Below are 14,193 nucleotides of genomic sequence, written 5' to 3'. Positions count from 1 at the left end.
GCAGAGACGACAGGAACACCCGTCCCTGCCCCCACCTGACCCCTCCCGGGATCAGGACCCAACAGGGATGAGATGGGCGCAAGGAAAGGAGCCAGAAAACGGGAATGAGGTGGGAATGCGTGGAAGGTGCTGCGCAGGATATCCCCGGGGCAACTGGAAAACAGAACAAGAATGAAATTAAGTAAGATCCCCTGTTTCCGCCCCTTATCAAGCCTTCCCTAAAACACACACAAGCGTTATCCTGCCAGGACTCACCGGTGTGTCTGCTGCTCCAGGCCTTCAACTTGCTCAAGACGGATTTGAATACTCCAGGGGCGTTCCCCAGCATGGACCCCCTTGTGAAGGTTCGAGGAACTGATGGATGACTCGCTCCTGCGCTAGTCACTATAGAAGAATGATTGCGCAAGGTTCTGACTCCCTATAACGTAAGAGGTGGCGCTTCTGTGCTGTTGGGAAAAAGAAAACAAGCCTGTTGGTGTTTCCAGTGCGGAAACCAAAATACACAAGGTCAGCGCTCCAGCGCGGTGAGACGAAACAAAGTGATTGGCGCTCCAGTGCGGTAGCGAAGATGAAACGATATACGCGCTCCAGCGCGGTAGCGAAGACAAACAATATCCGCTATTCAGCGCGGTGAACTAAAACTCAAAAGCTATAACAAGATATGCGCTCCAGCGCGGTGTACAGGAAACCGCAGGTGTTACCGCTACAGCGCGGTAACCCGGAACACAAGGTAACGCTCCAACGCGTTCAGCAACTGTAGACTGGTGCTCACACAACGGTAGGTAACTGGAATACTCCCACTCGACGTGAGCCTCTGGCGAAATCTGAAGCACAGAGCCGGCGGGAAGCGCGGGCTAAAAGCGTTTCCCCCGGAAGTGCTTCAGTGGTCTGCAAGAACTAGACCGGGGCTCGTCTTCCAACCGGAAGTGAGTCTCCCGGCAGTGTTGTGTGTGTTTACAGGATGTCGGGGGAACGGCAACCGCAGTGACCCCGACAGAACCCCCCCCCAAAAACAGGCCCCCCCCACCGAACCCCGGACCTCAGAAAGGGCAAGCAGGGCGAGGGCTCAGGGGGTGACTCAGATGGAAAGCACGGACCAGAAGGGGAGCATGACGGACATGGGACAATGGTTCCCAGGATCGTTCATCCGGACCGTAACCCCTCCAGTCCACCAAGTAGAAGAGTTTACCTCGGACACGACGAGACCCCAAGATGGCCCTGACCTCATACTCAACATGGCCCTCCACCACCACCGGAGACGGAGGAGAGGGAATCGGTGCACCAGAGCGGACCGCCCGCAGCAGGGAGACATGGAAAACTGGGTGGATCCGCATGTGTGGAGGCAGCGAGAGCTTCATGGCCACAGGGTTGATCACCTTCTCGATGGCAAAGGGACCCACAAAACGAGGCAACAGTTTCTTGGGACCATGTACGTTAAGGTGCCGAATGGACAACCACACCTTGTCGCCCAAACGGTAGTCGGCCTCCTTCTGTCTGTGTGCGTCGGCATGCGCCTTGTAGGTGTCTTTAGCTTTTGCCAACTCAAACCGCGCCTGCTGCCAGAGGACGCGCAGGGTCTCATGATAAGCACGCACCGATGGTAACTGGCTGTCTCGAGGCACCTCCCAAGCAGTGGTGCGGGGGTGACGGCCGTGAAGACAAAAGAAAGGAGACACGCCTATGGCTGAATGTTTGCTGTTGTTGTACGCAAATTCCGCCATCCATAACACCGCTGACCAATCCTTCTCCACCATCAGAAGCAAACAACGGAGGTACTGTTCCATGGTGTGATTCGTTCTCTCCGCCTGACCGTCGGTCTGAGGATGATAGGCGGAGGATAAGCGTACGTCCATCCCGAGAATGGTGCACACCTCCTTCCAGAACCGGGACACGAATTGAGACCCCCTGTCCGTTATGACCACCGAAGGGATGCCATGGAGGCGGACCACCTCGTGAACGAAGACCAACGCCAGCTCCGATGCGGTGGGCACCTTTAACAAGGGTATAAAGTGCGCCATTTTGGATAGGTGGTCAACGACGGTGAGGACCGTGGTATGCCCGGTCTTGGTGATGGAGAGATCAACCACGAAGTCCATGGAGATGGTGTGCCAGGGGAAGGGCGGCACTGGAATGGGCCGTAGTAGACCCACAGAAGGGTCGGACCTGTTCTTCCCTAGAAGGCAAATGGTACAATTCGCCACATGAGTACGGGTGTCGGTTACCAACGACGGCCACCAAAACTGTCTTTGTACGAGGTCCAGTGTCTTGTGGTACCCGGGATGGCCAGAGAGGACTTGATCATGGCACAGGTGTAGCGCCCTTTGTTGGCTGGGTGTTTCAGGTAAATACAACCGTTCGTCATGAAACAGCAGTCCGTCGGCACGGTTTAGTCCATCGTGTTCCGCAGCCAGGACCACCGGATCTGACCGTGTCATCTCCCTTTTCACGAGAGACAGGAAGTCAGAGGATGCAACCACTCCCTGGAAGTGTTTCTCAGCCAGTATAGGGCTTGGCTCGGTGTTTTCGGCATAACCGTCCCGTTCCTCTAGTCGTGAAAGGGCATCCGCTTTGGCGTTGTCTTTTCCGGGTCGGAATGTGATTATGAAGTTGTATTCATTGAAGAATAGAGTCCATCTCAACTGTCGGGCTGTGAGGGCACGGGCTGAACGGAGAAACTGAAGGTTCCTGTGGTCGGTGTAGATGGTCACCGTGTGTTTGGCGTCTTTCAAAAAATGGCGCCATTCTTCAAACGCCGTTTTGATGGCTAAGAGCTCTCGGTCAGACACCGTGTAGTTGCGTTCGGCTGGCTGTAGCTTTTTAGAGTAAAAAGCCACCGGATGCAGTTGTCCTGTGCTGGTGCTTCGTTGGGATAACACGCCCCCCATCGCGTCCTGTGAGGCGTCGGCTTCCACTATGAAGGGTTGCTCGGTGTCAGGATGCACCAGTACGGGGGCGATGGTGAATCGTCTCTTGAGTTCTTGAAATGCGCTGTCAGCGTTCTGGTCCCACCCAAACGGTACTCCTTTCCGTAATAAGCGCGTGATAGGAGCTACCAGCGCGGAAAATCCTGTGATGAACCTACGGTAGTAGTTGGCAAAACCTATAAACCGCTGGACCCCTTTTACGGATTCCGGAGAAGGCCAAGTCAAGATGGCTTCGACTTTCTTGTTGTCCATCTGGATGCCTGCCGGAGTGATGATGTGCCCCAGGAACTCCACCGAGGTGACGTGAAAGACGCTCTTCTCCAGTTTGACGTATAAACGATGTTCCCCTAGTCGTTGGAGGACTGCGCGCACGTGCTGTACGTGGTCCTTGATGGTTCGGGAATATATCAGGATATCGTCGATGTAGACAATGCAGAAGACGTCTATGAAGTCCCTCAACACCTCGTCTATGAAGAATTGGAACGCTGCGGGGGCATTACAGAGTCCGAAAGGCATCACTTGGTACTCGAACAGACCGAATTTCGTCCGGAAGGCGGTCTTCCATTCGTCCCCTTTCCTAACTCTGACGAGGTGGTAGGCACCCCGCAGGTCGAGCTTCGTGTAGACCGATGCGTCTTTTACTTGCTCCAGGAGGCTTGAGATCAACGGTAAAGGGTATCGGTTTTTCACCGTGATGGCGTTCATCGCCCGAAAGTCAATACAGGTCCTCAGATCGCCTTCCTTCTTCGACACGAAGAAAAGAGGAGAGGAAACCGGAGACCTGGAATGGCGAATAAAGCCATTGTCCAAGAACTCATCCAGGTACGAACGAAGATGAGTATTCTCCTTCTCTGTGAGCGAATATATCCTGCTGCAAGGCAGCGTGGAGCCAGGGATCAAGTCAATGCGGCAGTCGAATGATCGATGAGGAGGCAGAGTGTTGGCCCCCTTCTTATCGAACACCTCCGCTAGGTCCTGATACTCCTCTGGTATGTTTGCTTGGGAAACCGTCCCCATGCCATCTATCGGTAAGGACCGCGCCTGTACGGAGCGAGTCCCTGTCAGATTGTCCTTCATGTAACAGGTAGTACAGCAGTATTCAGAATCCAGGTGTATGGTTCTGGCCACCCAATTGATCCGGGGATTGTGCTTCACTAGCCATGGTAACCCCAGGATGATCTTGAATTGAGGAGCGTCGATGACATCGAAACAAACAGCCTCAGCGTGCTGGTTGACAAAGGACATGGTCAGGTTCTCTGTTTGATGCCTGATAGGACCGGAAGTCAAATCCGTTCCGTCAACAGCCTTGACCGTTTCAGGTTGCTCCTTGGCTACTATGGCTATGCCCAAGGTGCGTAGATAAACGGTGTCGATAAAGCTGCCTGTCACACCGGAATCCAGCATGGCAGTAACCGACCAGGTTCTGCCCGCCTGATTGTGTAAGGTGACGTCTATTCCTACGTGACGACTGCCGTCCAGTACTGCAGGGATCGCTGAGGTGTTATACGAAGAACCCAGAGGACGGATCCCCTTGTCTACTGGGTTGTCTCGTTTCCCATCAACTCGCTTTTGGTAATGGGTAACGCAAACGGCCTTTTACCTCTTGTTTTGGAGGGTTTCACTGGACATTCCCTGACGAAATGTCCACTCTTCCCACAATAGAGACATTGGTTTTGTTTTCTCCTTCTTTCCCTCTCCTGACTGGTCAACGGCCCTCTTATGCCCCCTATCTGCATGGGTTCGGAGGTGTCACTAGGAGTTGTTGCTTCTTCTTTGGCTTTTTCGGCGCCCTTATCTCCGCTGGACAGGAAACGAAGGTCACTGTTTCTCCCTTTATCGGTCCTTCTTTCCTGTAGTCGGAAATTCATCTTCACCACTAAGTCTATGAAAGGACCTATTTCCTCAGGCGGGTTGGGCAACTGGGAGATGAGATCCTTCAGATCTTCCCGTAGGCCTCGGTAGAAAACTGACACCTTTTTATCCTCTGGCCAATGGGCCTTGATGACAAGCCGGCTGAATTGGGTAACGTAATGTAGCAGGTCTTGATTGCCTTGCTTTAGGCTTAGCAACTCATTGTCTGCAGCCTGTACAAAGGTGTGACGGGCGAACATACGCCGCATGGTTTCCTGGAATGTTGGTAAGTGATGAAGCATGGGATCGTCGTTTTCCACAAATGAAATGGACCACTGAGCTGCGTCTCCTCCCATGTATGATAAGATGTAAGCGATCTTGGATGCGTCATCGGGAAAAGCCGTGTGTCTGGCCATAAAGTGCAAGTGGCATTGGTGGATGAAGATCCCATACTTGGTACTGTCGCCGTAGAAACGTTCAGGTGGTGCCAGTTGTACAGGATGGGGTGTGACGACTTGTATAGCAGTGCTCGGGTCGGTGGCAGCGGAGGGCCCCCCAAAGGTGAAGGTTGGTGGGCGCAACAACCCTTCTTGAATGACTCTGGGACTAGGAGTGGTTCCCCAAGGACTGGTGACCCCGGACGCCACTTGACTCTGTAGGGCAGTGATATCGTGGCGTAGGCTTAGGTTTTCGGTTTGCATGGCAGTCAGCATGACTGCTATGTCGTGCAAGGTGACCTCCTGGTCGTTCATGTCGTCTGGGTGGAATATGTAACGTGGGCTTCAGATTCTGTCGGGTACCCCACAAGACTTACTTTACTTGCGAAGTGATTCCGCAGAGACGACAGGAACACCCGTCCCTGCCCCCACCTGACCCCTCCCGGGATCAGGACCCAACAGGGATGAGATGGGCGCAAGGAAAGGAGCCAGAAAACGGGAATGAGGTGGGAATGCGTGGAAGGTGCTGCGCAGGATATCCCCGGGGCAACTGGAAAACAGAACAAGAATGAAATTAAGTAAGATCCCCTGTTTCCGCCCCTTATCAAGCCTTCCCTAAAACACACACAAGCGTTATCCTGCCAGGACTCACCGGTGTGTCTGCTGCTCCAGGCCTTCAACTTGCTCAAGACGGATTTGAATACTCCAGGGGCGTTCCCCAGCATGGACCCCCTTGTGAAGGTTCGAGGAACTGATGGATGACTCGCTCCTGCGCTAGTCACTATAGAAGAAGGATTGCGCAAGGTTCTGACTCCCTATAACGTAAGAGGTGGCGCTTCTGCGCTGTTGGGAAAAAGAAAACAAGCCTGTTGGTGTTTCCAGTGCGAAAACCAAAATACACAAGGTCAGCGCTCCAGCGCGGTGAGACGAAACAAAGTGATTGGCGCTCCAGTGCGGTAGCGAAGATGAAACGATATACGCGCTCCAGCGCGGTAGCGAAGACAAACAATATCCGCTATTCAGCGCGGTGAACTAAAACTCAAAAGCTATAACAAGATATGCGCTCCAGCGCGGTGTACAGGAAACCGCAGGTGTTACCGCTACAGCGCGGTAACCCGGAACACAAGGTAACGCTCCAACGCGTTCAGCAACTGTAGACTGGTGCTCACACAACGGTAGGTAACTGGAATACTCCCACTCGACGTGAGCCTCTGGCGAAATCTGAAGCACAGAGCCGGCGGGAAGCGCGGGCTAAAAGCGTTTCCCCCGGAAGTGCTTCAGTGGTCTGCAAGAACTAGACCGGGGCTCGTCTTCCAACCGGAAGTGAGTCTCCCGGCAGTGTTGTGTGTGTTTACAGGATGTCGGGGGAACGGCAACCGCAGTGACCCCGACAGGCGCCAGTCCTCTATTAAAAAACCCAATTCTTCTGAAGGAGAATATTTAGTCGGCACATGAGTTTGGATAGTATTACTAGACCCTCCATCCTCCGATTCAGTACTACTGGTTGCCGAGCTAGTATCAACATCTGAGACTACGATACGAGATGTACTTTGTACAGGTATTGCAGGAGTTTTAGAAACCAGAGCCTGTCTCTTTGCTGTGTCATATTTGCAGGCAAACGTGAAAATTCTTCCCGTTTCATAATCACGTTTGTCTCGTGCAAATTTGAATTGTTTGCATGTTCTTATAGTTTCCTCATGTTTTGTCAATCGACCATTGATTTCATCTTTATATTTCTTTATAAACTCTTTATTATCATGCTGGTCTAGATCTTGATTTATTTGTTTGATTTCTTTTAATATTTCATTGCGATCTATATATATATTCACTGAAAAAAACATAGGTTTCAGGGCTGTTATAGTGAGCTGGACATTTAACTCGTACAAAACCAGTGAAATTCCCCCGTTATAGTTAGTTCAGCTAACTATAACTTGCGTGCCCGCAATGCACTGCTGATGACGTCACATATTACATCACTCATGACATGGTCAGTGACATCACTCATTACATCACTGATGACATCTCAAATGACTTCACTGATGACATCATCCAGTGCATGTGTGTTTTTCTGAAAATTAAATATGTTTTATATATGTATATCTCAAGGTCGATGGAAGAATAAATGGGTATATAAGTGTCTAAATAAATGATTTATTTATTTTTTAAATTGATTGTATAACTGACTGATTACTTGACTTGACTGATTAAGTGTATCTTAGTGAATACGTGGGCTAGTGAGTAATGTTTAAATATATGAATATCTGTATCAGTCTCTCGCTTTGTGTATAAGTGGTTGCATGGGTTGGTGAGTAGCTACATGAGCGTCTATATGGGTTATTAGTTAGTTTTTTGAGTATCAGTATGAGTGTCTGAGTGTCTGTTTTGGTGGGGGGTATTACGTAGTACATCGATGCATGAATGAGTGACTCACTGTTTGTATGTGTTGAAGACAGCATGTGTGCAGAACTGTATGGGTGGATGAGCGTGTGTATGGGTGTGTTAGTGAGTGAATGACTGTCTCAATAGTGTATTTAAGAGTAACTACATATGTTTTAAACTAGTATATGTGAGTATTGGTGTATATAAGTGAGTATATGTGAGAGTGAGATATTGGAAAAGTTCCTGTATAAATTAGTATGAATTTCTATAAGTGATTGCTTAAGAGAGTAAGTATGTGTAAGTTTCTGTAGCAGTAAGTGTGGTGGTGTTTGTATAACTGTATATGCAATTTAATGGATGTTTGATACTTTGTTTGCATGTGTGACTATGTGTGTGAGTAACTCTATGGATGAGTGTCACTGTGTAACAGGATGTATAGGTGTATGAGTACATATGATGAGTGTGTACATGTAAGAGTGACTGTATAGGATTGTTGATGAATGAGTGGATGTGTGTGTAGATCTTGGAATTGCTGAATAGGTGTGTTGTAAGTGGTATTGGTATGTCCATTGTTTTGAAAATGTTAGTTTCTATTTTTGAGTGTGTATCAAAAGCTATATTAGGGTGAAAGCCTAAGGAGGTCTGCCACTCTATCACAAGGATGATGTCATCAGTGATGTAATTTGAGATGTCATCAGTGATGTCATCAGTGATGTCACTGACCATGTCATGTGTGATGTAATATGTGACGTCATCAGCAGTGCATTGCGGGCGCGCAAGTTATAGTTAACTGAGCTAACTATAATGGGGGAATTTCACTAGTTTTGTACAAGTGAAATGTCCAGCTAACTATAACAGCCCTGAAACCTATGGTTTTTTCAGTGAATTTCTAAGGCTTTTTAAATGTGAATTCCTAACTATAACATGTCTGACACCTGTGGTTTTTTTCAGTGAATTTCAAAGGTTTTTTTAATGCTATTTTCTAACTATGCCTACAAAGGTAGGACATGTGAAGAAAGAAGAAAAAACGCACAGAAAGAAGAAAAAGAAATGCAGAAAGAAGCAACAGAAGCCCTCAAAGACGAAGAAAAGTGCAGGAAGAAGGAAGACGTGCAGAAAGAACAAACAGAGGAGCAGAAAGAAGCCTTGTTGCAAAATCATCCTGTTACCTCAAGCTTTTCAGATGGGTACTGGTATAACTGACTCTGACTAACCAGTCCTAGAGCCAGTGCTATGCTAAAAGACACTTAGAATACAGTGAAAACACCTACATACACTAGGGAACACCATGCATTGGGCTAACCCTGTGATTAGCATGACCTCCTCTGTAAACCCCTAGTACATAATAGGGCTGGGGGATTACTACCTCTTAAAATGCGCCACGGGGTGCGTTTGTACACTGGTGAAGGGAGGGGGGGCCTGATGTGACATGTATCTAAACACTCCCCGTGTCCGGTTTAAGTTGGGAGATTAAGTCCCCTTGAATCCTGAGTGTTCCTAGGGTCCAACTAGCCCACTAGGTACCTCCAGTAAGCGCCACAGAGCTGCGTTGCAGAGAGGTGTAAAAAGGGGCACAGCCTGGTCCACCTCTCTGCAACCCAGCACTTTGGCGTTTACTGGAAGCACCTGGTGGGCTAGTTGGCCCCCAGAGGCCCTCAGGATTGAAGGGGAATTATTTCCCCAACTTAAAACGTGCCACAGGATGTGTTTGCACCCATCACCTCAGGCCCCGTCCCCTCCCTTCACTACTGTGTAAACATGCCCTGTGGCCGTTTTATGTTGGGAGACTAAGTGCCCTTGAATCCTGAGGGTCACCGGGGTCAAACTAGCCCACTAGGTACCTCCAGTAAGCGCCACAGAGCTGCGTTGCAGAGAGGTGTAAAAAGGGGTGTGGCCTCTGAACACCTCTCTGCAACGCAGCTCCCTGGCGCATACTGCAGGTACCTGGTGGGCTAGTTGGCCCCCAGGGACCCTCAGTATTGAAGGGGAATTAATTCCCCAACTTACAAATCGCCAGGGGGCGCATTTGCACAGTGGTGAAGGAAGGGGGCGGGGCCTGAGGTGACATGTGTGCAAACACGCCCTGTGGTGCGTTTTAAGTTGGGGAATGAATTCCTCTTCAATCCTGAGGGTCCCTGGGGGCCAACTAGCCCACCAGGTACCTGCAGTATGCGCCAGGGAGCTGCGTTGCAGAGAGTTGTTCAGAGGCCATGCCCCTTTTCACAACACTCTGCAACGCAGCTCTGTGGCGCTTATTGGAGGTACCTGGTGGGCTAGTTGCCTCTGCCCCCTTTTCGTGTTTTGCGCCTTAGTTTTACTGATTTCTTGTGCCTCGGTTCTACCGAGGAACAAGATGGCTGCCAACACTTCCTGGTTTGAAATGTTGACAGCCAATTAGCATAAAGCTCGTGATCTGGAGGGTGCGCGGATCCTGCGCGGCCATAGATATCAAAACTTTTTGAATTTTGATTTTCTCAGCAACTACTGAACAGATTTACACCATTTAACAAAAAGGGATAGGAGCGGACCGGAGCACCCTACGAGTTTTGAACATTTCGCGAAGATTCGTCAATCGGCGTCAAAGTTATTGGGAATAGAATGCTGCGAATTTCCTATGGAAAATAGGTCCTAACTATAACTACCTACTGGCGATCGCCAGTAGGTAATATATATATATATATATATATCGTGAACAAGGCAGAGTGAGTCTGCTGAAACGCGTAGATGTTATACCTCGCTCGTTGAATAAAGACCGAGTGCCCAGATTTGACCTTGGAGCGCTGGATGTTTATTTTTTAAAAGAAATGCACCTATAAACGTATATATATATATGTGATCAAGGCTCGGAGGAGCCGAAACGTTATGGCGGCAAAAAGGCACAGAATAAAATAATTCAGCACTTACTCATGGTCCGTGTCCGTATATGCTGTGACGGTGTGGAGTTACAATTGCAGCTGTTCTACGGAATAACTCATATATATATGGGAGGAACGGGTCCTCATCAAAGAATTTCCCAACATTATGAAGACTAATGTTATAAAATGGTTAAGATATATTGACTACCTGTTTGTGATCTGGCAAGGTACGACTGCTGATGCAGAAAAGTTTGTCCAAAATCTTAACATCAATACTGTAAATCTCCAATTTACTGCGTCAATTAGCCCCACAATGGTTAGTTTTTTAGACGTGGAGGTGCATATTCGCAATGATCAGTTACATACTACATTGCACAGGAAACCAACTGCAGGCAACTCAGTGCTACATGCTAGTAGTGCCCACTCTGATCATCTCATCCAAAGCATCCCATATGGAGAGATGATACGGCTTAAAAGAATATGCAGCAATAAAAAAGATTTGGAGATAGCGCAGGCAGCCAGTAAGGCCAGATTTTTAGCCAGGGGCTATTCCCTCAAATGTGTAAACACTGCTATAGACAAGAGCAATCAGACCAGTCGAGATGTACTCCTCAATGAACAAAGCAAGTCAGCAACCAAAAAGATAGAAAAAGATGGGGCATTTAGATTTATTTTTGGGTATAATAAACAAAGCAGAGAAATTCAAAAAATCATCAATAGAAATTGGCCTATTCTACTAGGAGATCCAGTAACAGGACACGAATTACCCAAAAAAGCCACCATAACATATAGTAGGTCACCTTCTATGAAGGATACCTTGGTATGCAATGACTTAGAAGTCATCAACAAAGGAACCTGGTTGAGCCAACGTTGTGGATTTTTTAAGTGTAAGACGTGCAAGGCGTGCCAACATGGCGTCAACACCACTGCCTACAAGACTCCTTTTAACACTGTGGAAACCCCCATTAAGAAATCCCTCACCTGCAAAACGACCCATGTGGTATATGTGTTGGAGTGTCCGTGTGGCCTACGATATGTAGGGAGTACGATCCTACAAGGCCACAAACGCATACTCCAACACATTAGGGCAATTAAGAATCAGGATCAATCTTATCCAGTGGCACGGCATTTTGCTGAATACCACAAATCCGATTCTTCTCTTCTGAGATACTTTCTTATTGACTGTATTCAGAATAAAAAGAGAGGGGGAGATCGAGTCGCACATTGCGCCAATTAGAAACCAGATATATTTTAAATCTCGATACAAAGTTCCCAGGCGGTCTGAATCAAACCGAAGATCTTTACACATACCTATAGCAAGATACCTGACAAAACATAGAACATAGACGCAGCAGGTGATACCCTGAGTATAATGATATATGTTGGACAATATTATACATTTATATTTAGAAATTGTCCCGAGTAAGAATGTCGAAGAACAACTAAACCTGTTTTATTTAAATCATCGGACTAATCTGCTACATTCCCCCGAACGGACCCATGTTTTAAATATTTTTACACTGTGGTTTTTATTAGGTTTTTTAAGAGGATTTTATGGTATTTTGGTTTTTTATAAATTAACACATTGCACTTTGCACTTATATATAGAATGCACTTTAGGCAACCATAAGTCAGCAAATACCAGATAAATGCAGGCTAAAAAAACACTATTGACCGCACACAATCTGGTCCAACAAAATATTTGTCATGGTATTTAAACCTGGACTTTTAAAAATTTATGAAATTTATGAAATTGTAATAAATTGAAAAAAGTGTTTTTTTTAGCAAAAACAAAAATATTATAAGATTTTTTTTATGCGTGCCCATAACTTCGGTATATGCATAATTGCACAAAAGCTGGCAGCTATGTGAAAATGCACAGATTTGCACAAAAATTGGCAGCTAGTTATGAATCCAATGTATTATATTTTAAGAACAGAGAGGAAAGATTTTAATATGTTATTGTAACATTTTACTGATTTTATTCTCCAAGTCTTTGAATTTTACATTGTGAGCAATATGGTATGTTTATTATGTCTATGGTTGCAATGCTGCGGTGTATTTAGCATCTGTCACTTTAAAACATTCAAAAGAAAAAAAGAAAGAAAAAAATGTAACAACCTATTAAGCCTATCAAACGATGCAAAGCGCGTCATGTGATCAAGATCCCTAGAGGATCGAAATGCGTCAGGCGAATGTGAGGGTGCAAGGAGTAGCATCAATAAAGAAACTTTTGCACGTACTTGTGGTCCGTCCTCCAGTGGTGTCCAAACGCCGGCAAACTTTGGAGTTCAGCGCATCCCGAGGGGGCTCCGTATCCTACTCGCTCCCAGTTATGAGAACCCTGACCCCTGCATGCTGGCGGAGTGGGCGAACTGCAACTTGGAATCATCACGGAAATTGGTGATTCTCTTAGTGAAATATGCAGACAGCGATCGGTCTGCATTACTAACAAAAATTGACGAAATCAATGCAGAAATATCCAAGTTGGAAGACACGCCATCAACACAAAAACTACGCGAGGATATGCTGGTGCGTTTACGCAGAGAGGAAGATATAATCAAGAAACGTAAAGCATACAAGTTTCAAAGGGACAAGGTTGATTATGAACAAGGCCGCGTATTTACATTCGCAAAAAAATACGACGCAGTTAAAGCTGCCAAATCATCCATCACCACGAACCCAGTCCATCCAGAGAACAGTGGCATTACACCCCTATCCTCATCTTTATCCGATTTGAGCTCGGCAGTGGAGAGCGAATCGGAAAATGACCAGCAGTCGGCGGCCACAAGACAGGGGCTTCCAAAACCAAGTCTCGCCCAGGAACTGGATTTTGTGCGGCAGGACAGAATCAGGTCATTACGACCGCGTGCTACAAATGTAAGCACCAACAGGGACTCAACCTTAAAAGACGGGAGCGACGTAAACACCAGCACTCACGCAAGAAACAACAAAAAAACGAACAACAAAAAATGGAAGCGCAAGTGAGAGGACGTTCCAATGCACAGTCTGTAATCAATCTAACAGACTGTACACTCAGCGAGAGCGATGTGGATATACTTACACTCGGATTATCTTATAGTCCTCCAAGTAATTTTGACTATGCGCAGACAAGGATAGACGTCTACAAATTTGTTCGTAAACTGAAGCTGAAAAAGTATCATCTTGTCCGGGGCACCCAGAATAAATCCAAAGTGACCATCCCTCAAGTGCAGGACAGTGGCTCGTCATTAACAGCAGGTGATGCAACCCTCCTCTCAGTCATGCATGAATTGCAAGGGGAAAGCAATGGGGAGGAGGATGAATGCAGTCCTGAAATGATGCAGTTTGGTGGGGGCGCCCAGTCGAACTTCAAATTAAAATCTACATTCTGCCCCATAATGATTCGAGACAATGTGGATATTTTTCACGATAACATCACATCGGAACTAAAGAAATTACAATGCTCTGTCTCCCATGCCCCCAAGAAGTATACGAAGCAGGATAACTTATACTTCCAATTGATGAAAAAATTGCAAGGGGATGACAAAATCATTATTAGACAATCGGACAAAGGGGGCAACGTTGTGCTATGGCCAAGGTCTCTATACATGGAGGAGGCACTCTCACAGCTTAATGACAGAGAATGTTATAAACGTAGTGACATGCAAGCCGTCAAAATCTCATGGAGCACGTTTTATACCAAACTGATTGCTTGGAAATCTTCTGGTTTATTGTCTCTCAATGAGTTTAAGTTTCTAAAAATCG

This window comes from Triturus cristatus, chromosome 9 (genome assembly GCF_964204655.1).
Source record: "Triturus cristatus chromosome 9, aTriCri1.1, whole genome shotgun sequence".
NCBI classification, from domain to species: Eukaryota; Metazoa; Chordata; class Amphibia; order Caudata; family Salamandridae; genus Triturus; species Triturus cristatus.
The sequence above is the reverse complement of the archived record's forward strand: the minus strand, read 5'-3'. Positions refer to the sequence as shown.